The 23462-nt window shown below is 38.7% G+C and overlaps 1 protein-coding gene across 2 annotated transcripts in view; it reads right to left on the bottom strand.

Moving 5' to 3' along the window:
* The window catches only part of LOC128505403 (homeobox protein PKNOX2-like), an 85357-nt gene that overhangs the window by 45165 nt on the left and 16730 nt on the right, over positions 1–23462 (bottom strand). The window lies entirely within an intron of this gene.

Raw genomic sequence — 23462 nt, 5'->3', positions numbered from 1 at the left:
CACCTGTCATTCATAACATTAACGACACATAACATTAAGACATTTAAATTGCTTATCAGTTATACACTAGGAAACTGGTAGCAGGATGATGGGCACCAGTAAGTAGGGCTCACCCATGCCATGTCTGTTCGATACAATCTCACAAAAAATCCAATGAAACACAAATCACTAAAATAAGGTCAATGATGGCCACAATAGACAGGCACTAGAGCATCCAGTGCACCACTGCCCACCACACATGGACCCCAGCAGGCAAAAGACTGCCGACCAGGGCCCCAAACTCCCCAGATCTCAATCTGATTGGGCACCCGTGGGATGCGTCGGACAAACAAGCTCGATCCCAGAGGCCCTACCCCTCTCCCCACGGCACCCAAAGGAACTGCTGCCAACGTTATGGTGCCAGACACCACAGCACATCTCCAGATGTCATGTGGAGTCATGCCCCGAGGGGCCAAAGCTACCCATCTGGCACAATTAAGAGGAGCCTAGACAGTACAGGGTAATGGTATGGCTGATCAGTATATGCACAGAGATTTTCAGGAGATCAAGCAAAAATCGCAAAACAACTCAGTAATCTATTGACAGACAAAGATCTTTTAACAAGACTTGAACATAAGGTAACAAAAAACATTTATTTCCTAATAATTTATAGCTTAATCTGAAATTCTTATAATGAATCAAGAAGAGTGGGAATACATCCTGGATCTGATGCCATTACTGGACATCACACACACACACACACACACACACACACACACACACAAACACAGAGTACATATTTTCACATGAATTCACTCCTTAATTACTTACTTTTGAATGTTTTTAAGAAGTTACAGATTACAAATGTTACAAATACAAATTACACAGAGATAGGTTTTCTGAGATCATGATTGACACAGGCAGAAATATTTTTAAATCTTTTACAATTTGTAACAAGGACAGGAACATTATCAGATACAAAGTTTTCCATTGCTATCCTTCAATTTATTTGTGATAAACTAAATAGTCATCCTGTTCGATCAGAAGCAACATATTGCTCATATTTGTCACAGCTGGATAACTCTTCTGCATCTACTGTAGATAAATATTTTTTAGTCGTTAACAGCTTTTTAGACTGCAGAAAACCTAGTTAGTCATTATTATAAGCAAATCTATTACATGTGATTTTACATGTGCATCATCCTACTCAGATTCAAGTTTAACTTTAAATTAACTGATATTAACTGATATTTTTACCATGACTGCAACAAACATTTTTAGGCACAACTGGCGTGATCCTTAAGGACCGTCCTAGAAGTCATCATCTCATCTAGATCAGCCGACGTGGGCTGCCATGACACCTTCTCCATTTTTCTATTTCTGGGTGCTTTATTATGATTTGACTCTTTCAAGAAGCCACCAAGGACACTAAGTTAATCCATTTTGTCATATTTGATTATATAAGAGAAGTGAAGTTGTAAGCTAAAAAGGAATGCTTAATTAGTGAAGGCAGGAAGATTTACCCACTCTGTGGTTTTTCCACACTTCACTTTTCCCACCCACAACTTTTATGTCATGTAGGAGTTCATTATTTACTGCATGTGTGATTTTTATTTATTTTTTTATTTTTTAAAGCTTTGATATAAGCGGTACGGTGGTGTACTGGTTACAGTAGCACTGTCATTTTGCACCTCCAGGGTCTGGGGTCGATTCCCGACCAGGCTCGATTTCTGTCTCTGTGTGCATGGAGTTTGCATGTTCTCCCCGTGCTTGGTGGGTTTCCTCTGGGTACTTCGGTTTCCTGCCACAGTCCAAAGATATGCAGGTTAGGCTAATTGGCGTTCCCAAATTTCCCTGTAGTCTGTGAATGAGTGTGTGTATGTGTGTGGCCTGCGATGGATTGGGTCCTGTCCTGAGTGTACCCCGCCTTGTGCCCTAAGCCTCCTGGAATAGACTCCAGGTCCCTGTGACCCTAAATACAGGATAAAGTGGTATAGAAGATGAGTGAGTGAGTGAGAGCTTTCATATGGAAATTAATAATTAAGTAATACTGTACAAGCAATCGAAATGGCGTACTTAATGTCTCCATGGTATCAATGCTGATGTTCAGTACAACGGAACATGGATGTGCACAGGGCAAAGCTAACCCATTTACCATTTTGACATCATGACACTGCATCCAAACCTGATGTTGTTTTGTTGTGAGGGTTACAAGTGCGTCTTTTGGAGTTGTAGAAATGATTTATGACCAGTCTAATTCCCTGTGATTGACACAGGGAATCTCCACATAGACCTAATATACAAAGCCTTACTGTATATTAAGCTTTCATCAGATGAACCAACCTGGCTAACATATTAGTAGCAACATCAAGCTAACATGTGCATTAGCTTCTTACCAAAAAATGCTAATTTAATGTCTACATTACCTTGTTATATGAAACAACTTAATATGGGTGTTAAAGCTTGTATTTAGTTTGGATGTTCTTTAACATGCTTCATTCAGGTTGTTCCGTTATGTGAAAAAAATTGGTGATGTTCAAATTGGTTAAAATGCAATGTATGAATAAAATGGTTATTTTTGGTTAAAATCTTGGCCGTACTGTAGGTGACACAGTGAAATATTTAACTGGTGTTATTAATATCAAGAATCTTGGAATGCCGTATTTCCAATCCGATATAAGAACTAAATACTGCATAAATTATAATTTCACCAATGTGGTGTGAGAATGAAAAAAGAAAAAAATGAATTTAGTAATTTCTTATAATGTGTATTTTTGTGTGGAAAAATTCAAGTATACTTTTTTATGTGAAACAAATATTGACTGGTAACATTAAGTATAACGGTTTTACATACTGTGAACACAGTATACCATTATTACATTAGACATCAAAGAAACACACACTGTTTGCAATAGGGTTGCTTCATTGAAAGCATGTGTTTCGAATACTACTGATACACAATGATAAGTGAACAGGGGACACTTTTTCCTTTTTTTTTTTTGTTGCATTTCCTAGACTTACAGTCTGAGTAGATTATATGAAACTATGGCCCAAAGGTAGATAAAACTGATCACACAACATGCATAAAATCTTGAGCATTTCCATATTATCTGCTAAAACGTGACAATGCTGATATAGCATAATGCTCTTACTTTATTTGGCTTCCAGCCATTGACTCACATCATCTACCAATTTCATTTTATTTTCAGCTAAAACCACAATACATTTCCCCTTGCCTAATATGACTGTCTATGTAAGGGTTTTTGGGGGATTATATAGAAAAACAACAGTTTCTACTATTAATCATGGGGAAATTTAGATGTCCAAACGTGCACGGGAACTGCTCTGAGAATTCAAGAAAATATAGAACTTAAGTTTTACAATTGTGTGTTAATCATGTCTGACTGCTGGCAAAAAAAGAAGTTATGAACGAATGTGTATCACCTGGAAAGAAGAAACAAACAATAAGAGAAAGAGTCCAGCGTAGAGGCAAAATGAGCGTGGCAAGATAATGAGACCGTGTTTGCTGCTCTTGGCCCCTGCTGCTGATGTTTGTCTTTGTGCGCTGCCCGGAGCTTCAGTGAAAGGAATCCTTGGAAACTCCAAACAATCCAATATTAAATTTCCTGTGCAATGCCACAGGGAGAAAAGGAAGCATGCACTGGGGAAAAGGAAGACAGAGCAACGGACATAGACAAAGAGGAAACAGAGGAGAGATTCCAGAGAATGAAAAAATGAAGAAGAAAGAGAAGGGGGGAGGGGGGAGAAAGAGAGAGATTCATAGAAAGGAAGAGCGAATATGGACTGGGAATTGGAGAGGCTGTTTTAAATGGAAAGCCCCTCCGTCCATCCTCGGCTCTGAGCCAAGTCTCTAACCTGCAGGTGCATCAACAACTGGGGCTGGCCAACAAGCTCCCTCACATCTACTATTACCCTGAGAGCTTCCATGTGGACCTCAGGCAGAAAGACACATTCCTTGGGGTATCTTTAATATTTTAAATAACACACAGCCCAATTTAATGATTAAACCCGTTGGTGAATATTTATTTTACTGAAAATGAGGGATCATTCCATCTAGAGAGTTGTGATTCATATTACACAGATTGGAATTTAAGGCATGTGTGTGTGTGTGTGTGTGTGTGTGTGTGTGTGTGTGTGTGTGTGTGTGTGTGTGTGTGTGTTAAATGACTTCCTGACTTTGTAAATATTTCCTCCAAGAGCTGACTTCTTTAAACTCAGAGTACTGCTGTAATACAGGAAACGAAACATATGAATGTGTACACGCCTCCGTAATCACATCTGAAGTTGCATCCCCTCTTAAACAAGTGTCATGTTTCCTACAATTTAGTGAAATCTGTTTTACAGGCATGACAAAAAAATGTATTAATACTGATGTGAAGTTTGCAAACTTAAAACAATACTTTCTCTCTGTAAACGGGAGTGTGTGTGTGTGTGTGTGTGTGTGTGTATGTGTGTACAGAGAGGGCATGTCCAGCATAGAGCTCTGTCTGGGCCATCTGGTGTCAATTAGGCCTAAGGGATATCAGATCCCTGTGCTGCAGCAGCCTGGCTGGGTGGCCTTACTGCACACACTAACTTTCAGCAGCTCGCTATGATTGATAGGAGGCCTCGTTTGCTAACTCCCAGAGCACACACACACACTAGTGTTAGTTCACCTCTGTATTTCTCAGGCATTAACACAAACATGGTCACTCAACTACTACTGAATATTGAGGTCAAATGCTTCCCCTACTACTGCACACGGTTTACGCCAAACTTACTGTCATCACTGAAAATACATTGTTATTCCCTGTGGAAAAGTCAGACCATCTACCATCTGCCACAAAACAGACCACGCTGGTCAAACTGGTAGACATTCTTTGCCAGCATTCAACTGTTCCTGACGTCCTGCTACTAAATGAATTACCTTTTTGTTTGATAGTTTAAAGAAATATCGCAACAGAAAGGCAGTTGTAAATTGATGAAGCTGCGCAATGATTTCCACTCAGCAAAAAAATGAGCTTCCAGCTTGCACAGCACTGTGTTTTTGTCAAAGCAAGCTCGATTTTTCAGTAGAGTTCGCAAGCAATAACAGCTGAGGCCAGGGATGGAAAGAAATGACTAAGAAATACTACTTATACAGTAGCATCAAAATAAAAATATTACCAATTAAGGAAGCATTCGCCTTTAATTACTTGCTTTAATTATTTTCTTCTGGCTTCATGACCATGTGCTAAAATTGTATGATTATCTACAGAATGCCTTTCTCCTTTCCCTTCACGTCTTCTCTGTACATACAGGAAGCCTCGGAGAGTGAGCCAGTGAAAGTTTTGAGAAGTTTAACTGATCTCAAGATACTTCTGTCATGCAAACAAACATACAGAGTCAGCAGATCATATCTCCGGTTTCCTCCTACAGTCCAAAGACGTGCTGAATAGGATAAATGTCATTCCCAAATGATCCATTGTGTGTGTGTTTATGCCCTGCGATGGACTAGGACCCTGTCCAGGGTGTACACCACCTTGTGCCGTTAGTCTTTTGGTATAAGCTCCAGGCCCCTTCGACTCTGTACACTGGATGAAGATGAGTGAGCAGGTGAGTAAGAGTACATGTAATTCAGTAGTTAAAACAACAACTGATAAATGTATTTATGTAAATGATGGGGGTTTTAAAGCACTGTGACCATTCAATGTTGGACCGTTTTCTGGCCAAATGCATGAATAATTCTACACAGTTTGTTAAAAAAAACTAACCATTTTACTAACCATTTAACAACCCATTTTACGTTTACCTTAACGGCATTCGGAAGACGCTTTTAATTACTTCTAAGTTGTTCTAAATAGCATCCGTGTTGTCTTATTTATGCCTACGGTGAACTACAAAGATACAGTGGGGCAAAAAAGTATTTCATCAGCCACCAATTGTGCAAGTTCTCCCACTTAAAAAGATGAGAGAGACCTGTAATTTTTATCATAGGTATACCCCAACTATGAGAGTCAAAATAAGGGTTAAAAAAATCCAGAAAATCACATTGTATAATTTTAAAGATTATTAAGATTATTAAAGAATTTATTTGCAAATTATGGTGGAAAATAAGTATTTGGTCACATACAAACAAGCAAGATTTCTGACTCCCACAGACCTGTAACTTCTTCTTCAAGAGGCTCCTCTGTTCTTATAATACTCTACCATCTCTGTTAATAGTGTTTAGTTAGTTCCACTAGTCGTAGCAGGATATGAGTTGGCAGAGAAAAATAACTGGTTTTATATATATATATATATATATATATATATATATATATATATAAATATATATATATATATATATTTGTTGTTGTTTTATTTTTTTGCTTTGATAATTTTCATATTTATATACTGATGTGGGGCCTAGCTTATTTATGCTAGCAACTGGTACTGATGCTAGTCTAACATGGAAATCAGGCTAACACGCATTACTTAAAACAAATTAGATGCCGGTATATGCCTTCTATAGAAGCAAAGCAAAAAACACTTCATTTTATATATAGTAAGTATAGTGTATATAGGTATATGCCTTGTCCTGGATTTTCTAACGTTTTACTGATGTATAGTGTACAATTATTGAGTAGATACTCAGAGTGTGTCATTAATTAGATGAGAAAAAACAATATTAAGTAAGAATTTACAGTAAGATTGCATTAACACTAAAGTATAAAATTAATATTGTAAAAACAATACAGACATAATTAAAACAAACAAAAAAGAAGACAACAACAACAACAAAAAGTTCCACCCCTGGCTAAACAGTGTTAATAGTAGCTTGTCTCATGAGTTGTTTATTTAATTCCTGACTTTTTTGAGATCTGCTTTGAATGTATGAATGTACTGTATATTTAAATTTTGAAATACAATATATTGTTTAGCAAACTGGTTTGCTGTATCAAAACTTAGCTTCCCCATTTTCTTAAATAAAACCAAAAAAACTTAGTGGACAATAATGCTGCCGCTCGAGTCAATTAGAACACAGACATTAAAAAAAAAAATAATTCTCTGTTTCTATACATGCCTTAAAAATCTCGGTAGACTTAGCAAAAGCAGCACCTTCTGCTTGTAAACAGTACATGAACAGTAACAGCGTCCAAACGCATGAGTGAGTCATCAGGGAGAAAACTGAGACATAGCAATGTGAGAATGACCGTTTCAGTCCAGTGTGTTGCAAACAGTACAACTGCCAACTGTTTACTAAGTTCTTAAAAGCTTGGTCAGTATAGATTTGTAAAATGATCAGACTAAAGCTTTTGAAGCTTTGGTTACCTATATGCTGTCTAGCCAATAAATAAACATTTAAACAGTTAAATTAATATAATTAATAAAATAGAATGATCTATTATATTATATTTCATATATTTTTTAATTGCATGCCAGTTCATGCTTCCAGAACCACTTTTTCACAATTGAAATATTATAGATGCCTGTGCCATCTGGGGAGAAGAACTCCACTGATATGTTAACCTGGTTATTCAGTACATTCTGGTCATCAGCTGACTTCATTTTATTGCCACATATCATTGCTGGGACTAGACCTGATCAACTAAAGCAACCCCAGACCATAACACTGTCTGCAGAAAGTAGCCACTGTGCATGATGTGTTTCTCTTCCCATCCTGACACTCCCATAGTTCTGGAATACAGCAAATCAGGACTCACCAGATGAACTTTTCCCTTTCCACCAAAGTCCAATGTGATCCCTAGAAAATTCAAGCCTTCTTTGCTGATTAGTCTAAATAATCAGACCACATTTTTCTTCTACAAACTTGACAGATATAATAATGTGTTGAGCTGTTATTAATCCAGTTCCAGTACTTTCAAATCTTCATAACGTTTTCTTTGCATGATGCATTGCAATAATTTGACCCTACTGAGATGGCGACAACAACTGATCAATGGGAACTAATCAATGAACATGGCAACAGTGACCTTCCTACTGTTGGGATGTGGTACAGTAGAAATGGGGATTTACAGGATGGTTTGTGCACCTAAAAAAACTGCATGATGCAATCATGACAACATTGACCTACTGTATATCTCAAAGGAATATTTCCCACAACTGATAAAATCCAAAAAAGAGCAAAAGGAGACCCTTCTTAGTCTTAGTACGGTGTTACTCATAAAGAGCTCAGTAAGTACTATATGTTAGTTTTATCATTACAAAACTATGAAAAGCAAAAACACAATTTAGATAGTGTTTTATTTATGATAAATTATATATATTTTAATCTCACTAATTATATTATAGTCATTCCACCAACCCTGCCATTTAATGTTGAATTCACAGAGGCCAAATTAACTGATTGTAAGATTTGCTAATATGATAACTGTCTGTATTTCCCCTGTACATGTGTCCCTCTCTCCCAGTGGCACTGCAGAGAAAATTTAATAGTCGGTTGTTTGGACTTCAGCGTTGTGTTCAGAACAAATTACAGGAATGACTGTACAAGCACACTGCTTTGTTTTATGGGTTTATCATAATAATTGTCTGATTATAGCTTTAAAACAATCAGTGATCAACACTGTTAAATAATAATGTAATATTCTAATATACATTATACAGTACATCAAATAAGTATCATATTTTACATGTACATTCCTTTGTACAAAGGATTTTTATTAAGGATAATTAAAGTTTGTCTTCTTAAAGTGCAGCATGGTTGATTTCTTGATTAAACCTGTCCAGAAGGTATTTAAAAATTTACTATAATTTAACAAGAAAAAACACATATTAAAACACCAGTGTTAATTAACAGTCACCATATTAAAGTAATACACAAATCATTTTAAGATCACTATTTCTAATTGATCAGAAACTGATTATAGGACAGTACACATACAGTAAATGATGTCGTTAGTAGTAGCAGTCAGATAAACTGAGCACTGGGTACCAAAGTTCATTGCAATGCAAATGGCCAGTTTTGCTTTCTCCTGGCTGAACCTTTTTGGCATCGTTATTAGCAAATTAAATTATTAAGCACATGTATGCATTTTTTATTGAGATCTTCCACAGTTTGCAAGCCGAACAGATCGGGAAGATGCATTGTGCATCAGGGCCTACACTGTAGGTCCCCGGTTATGCCCCAGATACTGCTCAGCCATCCGGCCGCGCTACACGAGCCGTAAAGATTCAACTGTAACATTAGGAAAAGTTGCGAACGTTAACTAAAGAACTTGCAAAGCAGCTAATAAACATTGTTTCAGTATGTGGCTGCATGCAATTCTGTGACGAGCAAGCGAGAGACCTGTAGCTTCAGGTTAATCTCTTTCTGCTAAATGAGCAGAAAAGAGAGGGTGGGAAATGAGGAAATGTGATAGAGAAAAGACAAGACTTTTAGAGAGAGAGAGCGAGACAGAGAGAGAGAGAGAAAATTGAGAGAAAAGGCGACATTTCGAGTAAATGGCATCCAAAACCCACTCCAATTATCTTTGGCAGCCATGCCAGTGAGGCTGACTTAATTAAAGAGAGAGAGACGAAAGAGGGAAGGAGGGGAAAGGCATAAGGAGAAAGAGAGGGAGAGAGTGATTGAGGGGACAAACTCATGCATATCAGGACTGCACACAAAGCTGAAACGTCCACCACTCTCGTCTTTTCAATTCTACCTCAAAGGCAGTCAGAGAAATAATAATGATTATAATAAAATAGTAGAGACGGGGCCATTTCTCATGAGCAGCGTAATTGCGCAAGTTATATCCATTGTTTCTCTCGCTTTGTTATCACTCAGATAGGACAGAAACACCTATAATAGAGAATGGAAATGATTTGATTCCACGTTAAATCCCCAATAATCCTCTTGTGCCTTTTTCCTGCCTGCCTCCAACGTTGACCTTTTCTGCAGGAAGCCTGTTGCCATGGTAACACCCCCCCACCCCAAATTGCATGTACTGAAGTACATGCACATAGTCAGTAAAACACAACAAACATTATTCACATAAGTGAGTGCACCCTAGTATGGACCTTCAACTTTTGCTTAACAGTCTAATTGCTTTCAGGCTTTAAGTACTTGGGGAAGCAAGTCTATCTGGAAGAAGTTCATTTTAATTAAGTGAATAATAAAGCAATTAAGGAAAATGGTAAAACTCTGGAGATACACAAACTTGTTCTCTGGTACTCGTACTTAAGTTGGCGTGTAAAGTTCACAGTAGTCATTAGTGTAACTAACCGGCTAATTAATTTCATTCTTAACACAACATGTAGTAAGACTCCCCATAACGTAATAGCTAAGCACATAATATTAAAAGTTTATGTTGTTGCCTTCTAACAGCAACTTCTAACATCATTATTTTATTGTTCACCCTGTCACCAAGCAGCAACTTTAAAACGGGAATTCAACTCACTTGTCACTCGTAACTACAGATAAAACAGGAGATTGATTATAATAAGTGAACTCCCTATCAGTGTACTCAGGTATTATTTGCCAATGTATTATCACTTCTACTCTTGGGCATTTTTTAAACATTTTAGTATTTAAATGATGCTTCATTTGTCCTTTATCACCTGTGGAAGGGCATCTGTTCTGTTCTCCCGTAATAACTGCAGAGGTTAGAGAAGGTGAAATTATTCAAATTAGTAGATGTTAAAAGCATAAAATGAATTCACTTCATTTTAACAACTACCAGTGTCCTAGTAGTTGCGCTATTATTGTAATGTTCACTGTTGCTGAAGTGGGTTCCCACTCAAAAAAGGAGAAATTGTCAATTCCTAATGTTGCAAAGGTCCTCAACTAAATGACCTTTGATAGGATTGTTAATGCTATCAACCTTTTTAGAAGTGATGAATGAATATGTGCTAGTCTTGCCCTATATGGACTGTAATTTATGTATCATGTGTTAAATTATGTGTTTTTTTTTTTCATCTTTAAAGACTTATTTCAATTTAAACAATAAAGTATTTTTGATTCAGGGATTTAGATGTACTATTTTTTTTATTAACGTTATAAATATAGAAAGTTATTAAAATTCCATACAATTGACAAGTATCGAGATGCGTCTAGGTCATTATATCTGTGTATCTATCACTGCATATAAAATGGTATTAGGGTCTTGATGAAGTAAAAAATAAATAAATAAATAAAATAAATGAATAATACATACAGTGGAACCTCGGATTGCGAGTGACGCAGTTTGCGATTGTTCCACAAGACGAGCAAAGATTTTTAATAAATTGTGACTTAAAAAACAAGCAAGTCTTTGTTCACGAGTACCGAGTATCATGTAGCACGCATGAGCCTCTTGTTTTGACGCCGAGCGTCACGTGATCACAACTGACCCACTGTTTACTTTCTCTCTTGCACTGCGGAATTGTGGGTAATTGTTTCCCCCACGTGTGTACAGCTCGCGTGTACTGTTTCTTATAGCACACGTGTGTGCGTGCATGTAAAGCAAAAGAAAGTCTCATTAGAGAGATTAACGATCCATTTTCTCCCTCTCTGTCGTTATGTGTGTGCTCGCGGGTAATTTGACACTGTGCCTTTTCACACACACATTCTCGCTTTTACACCCCCCTGACCCCCTCTCAGCTTTATATATACAGTACACACACACACACACACACACACACACCCTTCTCTCTGCTCTACACAGAAACACTGCTCTGTCGCGATTATTTTCAAAGGTAAAATGCAGGTTAATTTGTTTGTTTGTTTTACTTTACAGCAGTGATTCCGTTAGTATGCGCTCACGTGAGTGTCATTAGCGATGTTCCTTGCTAATTTTCCCGACAAAACAGTGCCACACACACAGTGCCCCCACGCATAAACAGAAACACTTATCTGTCAGGATTTATTTTTACTTTTTTTAAAGGTAAAGTGCAGGTTAATTTGTTTTATTTGTTTGACTATTATTTGAGTGTCCATTATTTCTTATGGGAAAATTTGCTTTGATTTACGAGTGTTTTGGAATATGAGCCCGCTTCCTGAACAAATTATGCTCGTAATCCAAGGTTTCATTTTATAGCCATGTTAAAATTTACTAGTTTACTAAATAGTGTAACACACCTTTTCTTACTGAATCCAACGAAGGATGTAAATTAAACGGTTTGAACAGGTTTTTATTTATTTAAAGGAATTTGACTGGTATTGAAATATCACAAGGAAAACTAAACCATAATTAACAAATCATGTAGTTATCTGGATATTATATTGTGTAAAATGCACAGGCCCAAGCAAATAGAGAAAAATGTTATGTAAAAATATTTTTTTTTAAATAAATTTAAACAACACAGATCACTTTGTACAAGTTAACAAATCAAAACTCTTTACGGGTTACTACTTATTCTTGTCTGTTATTGCTACGTGTCTCTTCCCATGTAATGTCATATTTTTTTAAAGTTAAAACTCTAGTGTATATATAAGATGTATCAAGGCAAGCAGGAGGCATCTGGCTGCAAAGGCTCTTCCAGACGGAGTGTGGGAGGCAGATCCATAATTCAGCTATAACGTGTGATTACAAAAATAAACACTTTCGCAAATGACAATGGCCATCTCAGCTATACTTACAAAATAGAACTGAACATACTGAACTCCACAGCCCAATGCAGTCTAAACCCAATGCACCATGGGGAATCAAATAAATGAAGCAAAGATCATGTACACGGCATAAAAGAATGCTGGCGTTTGCCAAAAGCTTCAAGTAAGGTGCGTATCAAACATCAAAATGGGAAAAATGTAATCATAGTGACTTGGTAGCATGGCTGTGTGTGCCAGATGGGCTGGTTAACACTGCTGATATCCTTAGATTTTGACTCAGAACAGTCTCTACATGTCATTGAAGATTCTTACTCATCCAGGTGAGGTTACTGTATCTGAAAGTTGAGTCATTTCAACTAGACTGTGGTTGTCACAGCCTAATGACTCTTCCTAATCTCAGTCTATTGCTGATTTTTTTGTAACAAACACCCCCCCCCTTCCCCCACTCTCTAATGACGAATTCCAACTACTCTCACCTTTTCCACTATTCACCTAATGAGCCTTTTCAGACAGGGGAGGATCTTTGACCCTGGAGAATACAAATATGTGGAACTTTTATCAGACTGAATAAGCTACTTGTATGAGTTGTGAAACATTTCTACCTAAAAAAAATAAATAAATAAATTTCACATGACTCAACTCTCAGATAACAGTCTCTACAGTTACAAAGAATTGTGTGAAAAATAAAAAGTATGAATTGAGCACCAGGTCTGTGGGTGAAAGTGGGTTCTTATGAGACAGGTCAGAGGAGAATGCCTGAACTGGTCAGAGCTGACATTAAGGCTAGGGTAAATCCAGTAACCACAATTATAATGCACAACATGTCAAATCTTGATGTAATAGGGCTACAACAGAAGAAACCACATCAGGTTCCATTCTTGTCAGCCAAAAGCACATAAAGGGGGCAGAGACTCACTGTTTCAGGACAGCTACTGACCATGTGACATTTTTCCCCCAGTCGTTCTTCTTGGTCTGTCAACTGACTTTTTATTACTGGCAAATTACTACTTTTAAACCTTGCAAATGGTTTGTTTTCTTTAATACTTTTCTCCAGTACAGTAGTTTATAATTGTTCAAATTCTTCGTACTTAAGATTAACAAGACACATAAAGTGAAACAAAAGCAAGTTTTGTATTATTGTCAAAATCCATGAGCAGAAATAAGTTTAAAAATGGACTTGAGAGGCTTACGCTGAGCAGATGTTGAGCAGAGCCCAGGCCCATACTGAGCGCTTTGGGCCAAAAGCACTGAGGGTCTGAGCTGGAGCCTAGAGATAAGACAGCCTCCAGAGGCCTCAGTACTGAGGGAGTGTGTGTGTGTGTGTGTCTGTGTGTGTGTGTGTGTGTGTGTGTGTGTGTGTGTGTGTGTGTGTGTGTGCGTGTGAGTGTGTGTGTGTGTGTGCGCGTGTGAGAGGGAGGGAGAGAGAGAGAGAGAGAGAGAGAGAGAGAGAACAAGAACTTGGATTTGGTCTCACAAATCAGCAAGGGAGTTCTTTCTATCTGTCTCTCTCTCTCTCTCTCTCTGTCTGGTGTCTGTCGAGATATTTCTTACCCTCTGCATCCTTTATTAATCATCTCTCACCCTCCCTTGAAATTCCTTTCTTACTTGTCCAGCATCTCTCACTCATTTACCTCTGTTTTCATACGCCCTCTACACAATGCAACTTGTATGCTTTGTGTATGTATGTGTGTGTGTGTGTGTGTGTGTGTGTGTGTGTGTGTGTGTGTGTGTGTGTGGAACATTCCAGTGTATTGAGATCAGACTTTAGTGTTTGACTCTTAGGGGCAAGATTGTTTGTGCCGTGCTGGCCTAAAGCCGGTTTCCATGGAAACCACCATACCATGGGTCTGACCCTGGAGGACCATGGCTCTCTACCCCAGCAGGAGACACTGGCAGCTGCAGCACAGCTGCTCAGACACACACACGTACACACACTGACACACACATACTCACACATACACACACTGTCCAATTGTTAAGTCCAAGCTGAGTAACCTTGATGGTTCACAGACTCATGCAGTGACAAATCTAATGACTCAGGTGTATCCTCATACCCATCCACTGACATCATGGGCTTCATGTAAAATCTGGTTAATAGTACAATTACTCGTTTTTGAGCTTGGCAAATACAGGTGTTGCCTGTGGAAGATCTTTGCACTCCTTAATATATTACTTTATAACCAATAAGGATACAAAGTCTCTCTATATAAGAAAGCAGGACAAGGAAACAACATTGTTAAAAAAAACAACAACAACAACAACAACAACTACTACAACAACAACAATATGGTACTTTTAGATTTTGGGATATTACACTGTGCACTCAAAAAAGTTGTCTGAAAAAAAAGGAATAAAAAAGATTTAATGGTTTGTTTTGTACAGATATACTGTATGTTTGTATGTATATTTTGCTGGACTGATATAAAAATACTGATGTTATTTTGTTATTTATGTAGTCCTTTATACCCACAGGCTGTTTCCATTATACGACCGTCAAAATTCTCTTGAGTAATCCTCACACACTCCCTGCCTTAAGTTCCTTCCACTAAATGAAATTATTTATATTTTATCTTGCTCAAATGGCAAGGAATAAATATTAGCCTATCCATAACTGATGCAGCACAAGCTACCCAATACTCATGGCTTTGCTCTTAAGATTCGTTAACATAGCACTATTGTGCACATGCATTCTAGGCATATAATAAATGATAAGAACAGATAATGTGTTCCAAACATTTTCAAAGATGCACTGTTGTTTGTTTGTTCGTTTTTTTTGTGTGTTTTTTACTGTCCAATAAAGTTCACAGCATATCTGGTTCATGCCGAAGTTGTGCATCAGGAAAACCTCAAAAACAGATAAATAAATAACTATAAGCAAAATGGATTTGATTTTTATGCAGGAATAAGCAAGTTGCCAGATATGATATTATAGGATTATTAGTCTTCATGTTCAGTAACTGCCAGGTATGACTCACACTGGATTATATCAGGTTATTATTTTTTTTTTTTACATGTTGTTAGAGCAAATCTTCCTCTATACAAAGGTACTACTCAATATAGTCTCCATCACAAGCCTAAATTTAATATTCTTTGAAAATCTCCATTGTGGTGACACCATTGATGAGCAACATGCACAGATTGATGAGGAGGTGAAACCAGCATTGAAGACAAACCATGCAATAGGAGAACATCAGCTGCAACAAAGAGAATTTTCGAAGAGGATTCGAGAATTCGATGCAACGATGATGAAGATGAATCCCTTGTGATGGAGCCTATGTTTAGTAGTACCTTTGTATAAAGAAAGAGATACTCAACCCATGTGTGCAATTTGAACAACCCCTGTCAGTTAAGAAAAAAAAGCCCACTTTTACATTTTGCGTATTAGAACTTACTTCATTTGATAGAAAGTCAAACACGAACAAAAGTTACAAAAACAATAACCAAAAAACAACCCATAATAGACATCTAAATAGAGATACAGATATGAACATTTGAAGCTCTAAATGGATGGGCTCAAATCCCAGGCCCTTCAAATCCACCACAGATCCCTTTATAACACTCTCTACCTTGCAATCATTCACTTTGCCATACCCTTGCTAATATACTCCTCCACTAACTCATTTACTTACTTGCTCATTCACTCTAGTACAGGGCTAAGGGCACTCCACTAGGGCCTCCAACAGCTTCTCAAAGCTCCCTTCTGAGCTCACTTGGTCTCTTAACTCACTAAGTGATGAGCTAACACACAGCCCACATACTCATACAGTACATGTAGGTGTGTAGCCTGTAGGGAGAAGCTAAGCGAAGGATAGAAACAACACTCAGAAAACCCTCTCCATATTATGTTCCCTTCCATGCATTTAACATATCATTACCAAGAATACCCTTTATATGTTTCTGAGGTACTACTGTATGTACCCTCCTCTGTAGCAACTGAAGTTGAAAAAACTACAAAAAGCAGAACCCCGATGATGAATACCATTCTTTTTGACAACTGTTCTTGTGACCAGTGTCACTTACAGAGGTTTGAAATGATAGCTCCAAGCCTCTTATTTAATCATAGTGGAGATATTCCTTCTTCCCATCTCTGGTCTAACATGATTACAGGCTGGAAACCTTGCCTGAAAGCATTTTAGCAGCTTGTTCTCTATACCGGTTAGCATACTCAAGTTGCAAGCTGAGGCTTACTTTTATTTTACATGTCTGATCACAGGTTGGCAGTAATGACATGACGTCATGTTGGGTATGAACTTACAATGTGGGATGGGATGTGGGAGTGAGAGAGCGAATGGCAGAAAGGGGATTTCAATCAATGAGTAAACATGACTGCACAGCATTAGCAGTTACTTCATAATGCTGAACCGCCTTTAATGATAAGCGCATGTCAACAAATAAGCTCTGAAATGGACGTCTTTTGTGTCACTCTGGCACTGACCACAAAACCTAAGCAGATACAATGTGTGTTTTGAGCTTAAAGCAGAGAATAAAATCATAATTCTTTATGCATTTGACCTTAAACATACTATTTTTTTTAGTTGACTTTGTTTTAAAGTTATCTTAGTTTTGCTCATGTTTTTGCCTCATTTTCTTGTATTAGTTTTAGTTCCTGCTCCTCCTTTGTCCTTTTATTGGTTTGTTCTACTAATGTGTGCGCCTGTTCTGTTTTTTAGTCCTGAAATAATTTATCTACTTACACCCTGCTATCTCTTAGGGTGCATTTTGGTCAAATACCAGGTTTTGCTTTCTAGATCTGTACAATGTAATCTATTATGCAATTTAATATTTTCATTGGTTGGTTCAGGTAATTGAATCATTGGGTCGGTTTTTGATTCAGAATCGTTTCACACTTTAAAATCTTTAAGTAAACATACAAACATTAAATGGTCCAACACTTAAAATAGAAGTTGCTAGCATCTTCCCAAAATACCCTTGTTTCGTGAGATTATTGCTTATTCTTCTTATTTTTAGTACAAGTATATGGGCAATTTGTGCATTACTACCACCTACTGGACTGGAGTTCGAAACAGAAAATTGGCAGGGAAAAAATACATAACTTTGTAGGGGACAGGCCATTTAAGCAAGCAACAACAAAAAATACATAGCATTACAAAGTTTATTAAATACTTTTAGAAATTTTTTATATTCGAAACCATTGAAGAAATATAGCTGCTTGAAATCAATCAAACAGTAAACCTTTGTGCTACTGAATGAAATCTGAATGATTCTTGGCTGTGACTTGCCAGTAGCCGGCATTGTAAGAGGAAAGACATGTCCTGAGGGCCACATCCTTCTTGCACCCTACAGGCAAATTAAAAAAATCTCCTATCCTTGGACTGTGGAGGACACCCACAGGGAAAATACACACTCACCAGAGATTCAAATTGGCCATAACAGACGATCTGCTATAGATGCCTTGATGGTTCATGTTCATATTTCACCAAACGCTGACTTTCTATTTTCAAACATTAATGAGTACTGCTACACTGTAACATTGCTCAATCTGACAGGGACAATTTGATAAGTATGATTTATACATATGTTCTCCTTCCTTTTCAAACTCATTTCCATAATTGTTTTGATTCTGTAAAGCTGCTTTTTTTCAACAGTGACCATTGTTAAAAGCTCTACATAAACAAAACCGGATGGAATTGAATTTCTCGAATGCTCGACTTTGTACGCTAAAATACTTTGCTGGGTCCGCATCCACACCACAGTCTGTTAGTTGACAGCCCATGATCTAGAGTGATCCTTTCACGTTAGCAGGGAGGACAGAGATTTAGGTCCTTCCATGGCACAGTAACCCTGGAGCAACTTGATCTTAAAAGCTTTACGTAGATCCAAGCATAATCGTGCTTGATCCAGAGGTTGTCTCTGTGGAAATGTGTACTGTGGTACCCTTTAAAAACCTGAAGCTTTTATAAGATCTACAGTCTGCTCTCACTGAGAATAACAGCAGTTAAAATAGCCACTCTGCTACTCCCTCATCCATGTAAGGTTATTCGGCTCACGAGTCAGTAGAGCTTTTGTAAAACTCACTTGTGATTCTCCCTCTTTTGCACTCTTCGAAATGGTACCTCGAGAGGTAAACATCAGTTCATACAGTAAATGTCGGTCCTGTTCTTACATAATAGGTAACTAAATAAGAAAAGGATTTTAGTTATGAAGTTACTTTATATTTATTAGGGATGTAGACTAGATGTGACCTATTTGTAATTTAAGTAATGTAATTTAACTCTACCAGTACTGACAGCACACTGAGTTGATTGCCAGGGTGAAAAGTGCTAAACAGTTTAGCATATTTAAAAGACCACTGAACCTCCATAAATCATCTTAATGGAACAGAATATTAATGAAGCAGAAATAGTTAGTCTCTTCTTGCTGCTGCACATTGCTTTCTGCAACTACTAGTGCTGCTAGTTGTGTATATGTGTATGTGTATGTGCATGTGTATGTGTGTGTGTGTGTGTGTGTGTGTGTGCATCCTGAAACTCCTGAAATCGCAAATACATTGCGGCTGCAGAGCTATGATTAGTGATTATCTACACATTAGCTCGGCTGCCAATTCCTGCATGAAATCTCAACCTTTTCTGGAACATTTATTTGGCACGTTATTCTTTTCATGTGCTCATATTTATTTATTATTCTGTAGATGCTGAATATTTTTTTTCTTCCTGATGTTGTGCCTCAGAGATCATTTGATTTATTTGATCTAAGTCCCACAGCTTAATCTCACTTGTAGTCTATATTTGTTCTCTTCCTACTGTAATTCTATAACCATTTGACTAAGGATGGGTTTCCCTTTGTCAGTTTTACTTCCTCTCAAGATTCAAGAATTTCCTTGCAACTGTTCTGTTTCTCAGGGGTTTCCGCAATAATTTCTTTGTGAAAGTCTGCTGTGTGAAAGTCTGCTTTTCTTCTTCCTTTTTCAACAAATGAACTATGATTGGAAAATGTAAGTGTACTGGATTTAACCAGACCTGATTCACTTTTAATGAGCCAGACTTACCTGACTTAAATTGACCTATAAAATGTTACCATTTTGAGTAGGTTTGGCCGTCTCTCATTTGGCCCCCAAATATTCTTAAGTTTTTTACTTTAAGAGCGTCAAATTAGCCTAACCTGCAGGTCTTTGACCTGTTGGAGGAAAAACCAGAGTACTCAGAGGAAACCCACCAAGCACAGGCAAACTCCACACACACAGAGACGGGAATCGAACCTGGAGGTGGAAGGCAACAGTGCTAAGCACTATACCACCGTGCCACCTGGAAAAATCAGAGATATTTACTGGTCAAAGTTAGAGCATTTTCACATGCACAATGTGATGAGAACTCACAGGATTGGGAGTAAACAGCTGGGTGGCCATAAAAAAAGCACTACTGAGACTAATCAGAAAAAAAATGGTTCTATTTGCTAGGAAGCATACAGATTTTGGACAAATTGAAAAAGGTCATGTGGTCTGATGAGTCCAGATTGACCTTATTCCAGAAAGATAAGAATGGTGAGAATAGAAGCGCATGAAGCGATGCATCCATCATGCATAGTGCATTTTGCAGATATACTCAACTTGAAATGTTGACATCCTCTTAATGCCAGTTTTTCAATTTCTGTGAATCTAATTCTCCCACTCATTCTCTATACTGCTTGTCCTGTACAGGATCACAGGAGGCCTGGAGACTATCCCAGGGAACTCAGGGCACGAGAGGGTACATCCTGTTTGGACACTTACACACTGAAGCAATCTGAAAACGCCGATTTGCCTAACTTGCATATCTTTGGACTATGGGAGAAACCCGGAGTACTGAAGGAAACCCACCCAGCACGGGGAGAACATGCAAACCCCACAAACCCAGATCCACATCCGAAATTCAACCCTTGACCTGGAAGGTGCAAGGCCATAGTGCTAACCTCTACATCACAGTGCTGGCTCTGAATCTAATACATACACAGTTTTACTACAGTTCAGCAAAAATTGTTCCCACAAATGAGTTAATATTACATCATTAGTCCTATATCCACAAAATAACTTGTCTAGGTGTGTGTGTATTAGTGTGCATGTGTGTGCATGTATTATTGCCCATGTGTTTGTTAACAACAGGGGCTGCACATTTGTTTCCTTTTCAGCCTGTAAAAAAGCAGCGGTGGCCGTGGCAGCAGCGGAGGCAGCCTATCAAGCTCTCTCTGCCTCTTCTCCTCCATCTGTTCTGTTTTTCCTCCACCTCTCCTTTCTGATGAGCCAGGTCCTCAGTCCCCCCAATAAAATCCCATTAGCTCTTAATGAAGTCGAGCTCGCTGCCTCGTGCCTTCACCTCATTTAGCACGATTGTCTGGCGGCCATTAGCGCCGAGGCAATTACAGCCGAACGGCGAGAGTAATTGGAAATGCCGACAGGGACCCCGGCAAAATGGGAATAAATAATACAAAAAAAATATTAAAACTAATAAGCTTCCATCGAGATGGGAGGAAGGGGAGGGTGGCGGGGACACTGAAGCTAAATCAACATAATTTTAATCGGGCCTGGTGAGGTACAAACATAAAGGTGAGGACCTGGTAGGGTTGATGATGATGATGATGATGATAATGATGATGTTAATGAAGAGGGTGAGGATGATTTTGGCTGAGGTTAAAATAATGGAAGATACAATAGAGTGCGTATACCTATATACATTTCTAAAAGTTACAATTATTATACAGTTCATAGAGCATGCATTGATTTCACTTTAACAGGGCTGATTAGTATTGAAATGGATACAGAGCACAGCCTGGGAATAAACTAGACGTCTTCTGTGTGAAAGAAACACTAGCAAAAAACCTCTATGCAAAGGAAGCCTTATAAAAGCAAAGGGTTGAATAGTAAGTCCCGAGTGGCATTCGGGGTGTTGTGTATAGTCTAATGGTGCCAGATGCCAGGGTATCTCAGCGGACACCTCACCCCTCCTGATCAGGGGCAACAGGTGGCAGAAACCTGATCAGAGAGGGCAGAATCAGAGGGCACCTTTCACAAGAGACTGGGCAGGATGCCCAACAGTCAGGCACAGGGCATTGCCAAGGTGTGTGCCTAAGTGTGTTTGTGTGTATACTGGGGAGAAGGATTAGTCTGAGTTATCCATGTGTGTGTGTGTGTGTGTGTGTGTGTGTGTGTGTGTGTGTGTGTGTGTGTGTGTGTGTGTGTGTGTGTGAAAGAGAAAAATAAAGAGGAAAGGCAACTTGGCACTAGTTACCCTAAGTCCAAATGGAAAACAGAAGGTGGAGTCCAACAATAAGAGAGTCTCAAGGGGCCCCCATAATAGCAGCCCAGTGCCTGCCATCAACAATACTTTTTGAAGGCGTCTTATTTGGCAAGCAAGCTTTATGGCCCAGACCTACCCAGCATCCCTCCCCTACACAACACTACATACATGGAGCCCAACTACACTCATACATATTCATGTACCTATATAAATGGCAAAATGGCCTCCTTAGCAGGTGATTGCTATCTCGGGTTCTGCCTTGATCTGCAAAAGCATTCATTCTCACTCACTTTCATTCATTCTCTATATCGCGGGAAGCCTTAAGCCTATCCCAGGGAACTTGTAGCATGAGGCGGGTATACTCTGGATGGGCTGCCAATCCAGTCTTAGGGCAGAAGCACACATGCGCACACTATGGGGAATTTTGGAAATGCCAATTAGCCTACTCTGCATGTCTTTGGACTGTGGTGGGAAACCGGAGCACCCAGAGGAATCCCACCAAGCACGGGGAGAACATGCAAACTCCATGTGCTGTGGATGTCGAAGCCTCAGCCCTGGAGGTGTCGTCTCAAGAGCCTTCACAATTTTTTCCAAATCGTTGGTTGCAACATTTCTCAATTGTTTCAAAGGTTACAGGTCTGGCAGAAAAATGATTTTGCAAGTAAAGGATATCTCTACATACAAATTGAATGATGCCTGCATGTCTCGTCAATCTGAACATATAAATACCGTATGGTTTGGAACTGCTTTAGTGCTACTGTAAATTACAAAGCCTTCTAAAACTTGGAAGGCATGAAAACCTTAAAAAAGTCTTAAAGTATAGAGAAAGTGGTGACAAATACAACGGTTTAAAGCCTCTGCGTGTTATTAAAGCGACTGACATGGAAGCCAGCTTTCTGTTTCCCCTCTCCCCATGCCTTCATGATGAAAATGTTTATTTGTCTTAAAAGATCTACAAACAATCACTTCTCTCGACAGGAGCAAGAGATTTCCAGCCAGGGGAGATTTAATTAGCAAAATCTCGTTAGGTTTAACAAAATTAAGCGTAAAACAATCCTCAGCAGGGTGCAGGGCTCGGGGAGAGAGGGAAATCGGGGAGACTGGGGAGAGGTGGAGGGAGGGGTGGCACTGAGAGAGCGATTAGAGCCGAGAGGATATTGAGACAGTCGCTTCTCTGCTGTTGAGGGGGAAATGGCTCCGAACACCCAGCTGCTTTCACACTCAATTAAAGAGCCTTGCCTGTCTTTTACCCCCTCTAAAAAGCAGAGAGTTAACCTCGCTTCATTCTGCCATCACCCACACACACACACACACACACACACACACTTATCCCTCCAACCTCCAACTGCCTCCATCCTTGCCCTCTTTCATCCACAACACATGCAATTGCATCCTGAGCCGGCGAACCATTAAAAGACACCAAATTGTGTTTCTGAACGAATTTGCATTCTATAAGAACGCTGCTTACAAAAGTGCCATTAAAGTGAGGAAATAAACGCTTAAGCAACCCAGCTGGAGTGATTGGAAAAGAACAGCAAGCACTCAAACTGAAATTTGCTGATCATCTATCAAGGCCCAATTGCCACTAAAACAGCAAGGAATAGCACAGCAATTCTCAAGGAGAGATATTATAACGACAGGATCAGTACGTATATTTTAAATCTGATCCTATGCTCTTACGTCAGTCGAAGGAGATCATTTAGCTAGATGCTAGATGGTATTAAGATCAAATCTCAATTTACTGGCTGTGATGTCAGTCTTAC

This window comes from Clarias gariepinus, chromosome 17 (assembly GCF_024256425.1).
Source record: "Clarias gariepinus isolate MV-2021 ecotype Netherlands chromosome 17, CGAR_prim_01v2, whole genome shotgun sequence".
NCBI classification, from domain to species: Eukaryota; Metazoa; Chordata; class Actinopteri; order Siluriformes; family Clariidae; genus Clarias; species Clarias gariepinus.
Note: the sequence above shows the minus strand (reverse complement) of the source record. Positions and strands in the feature narration are given on the sequence as shown.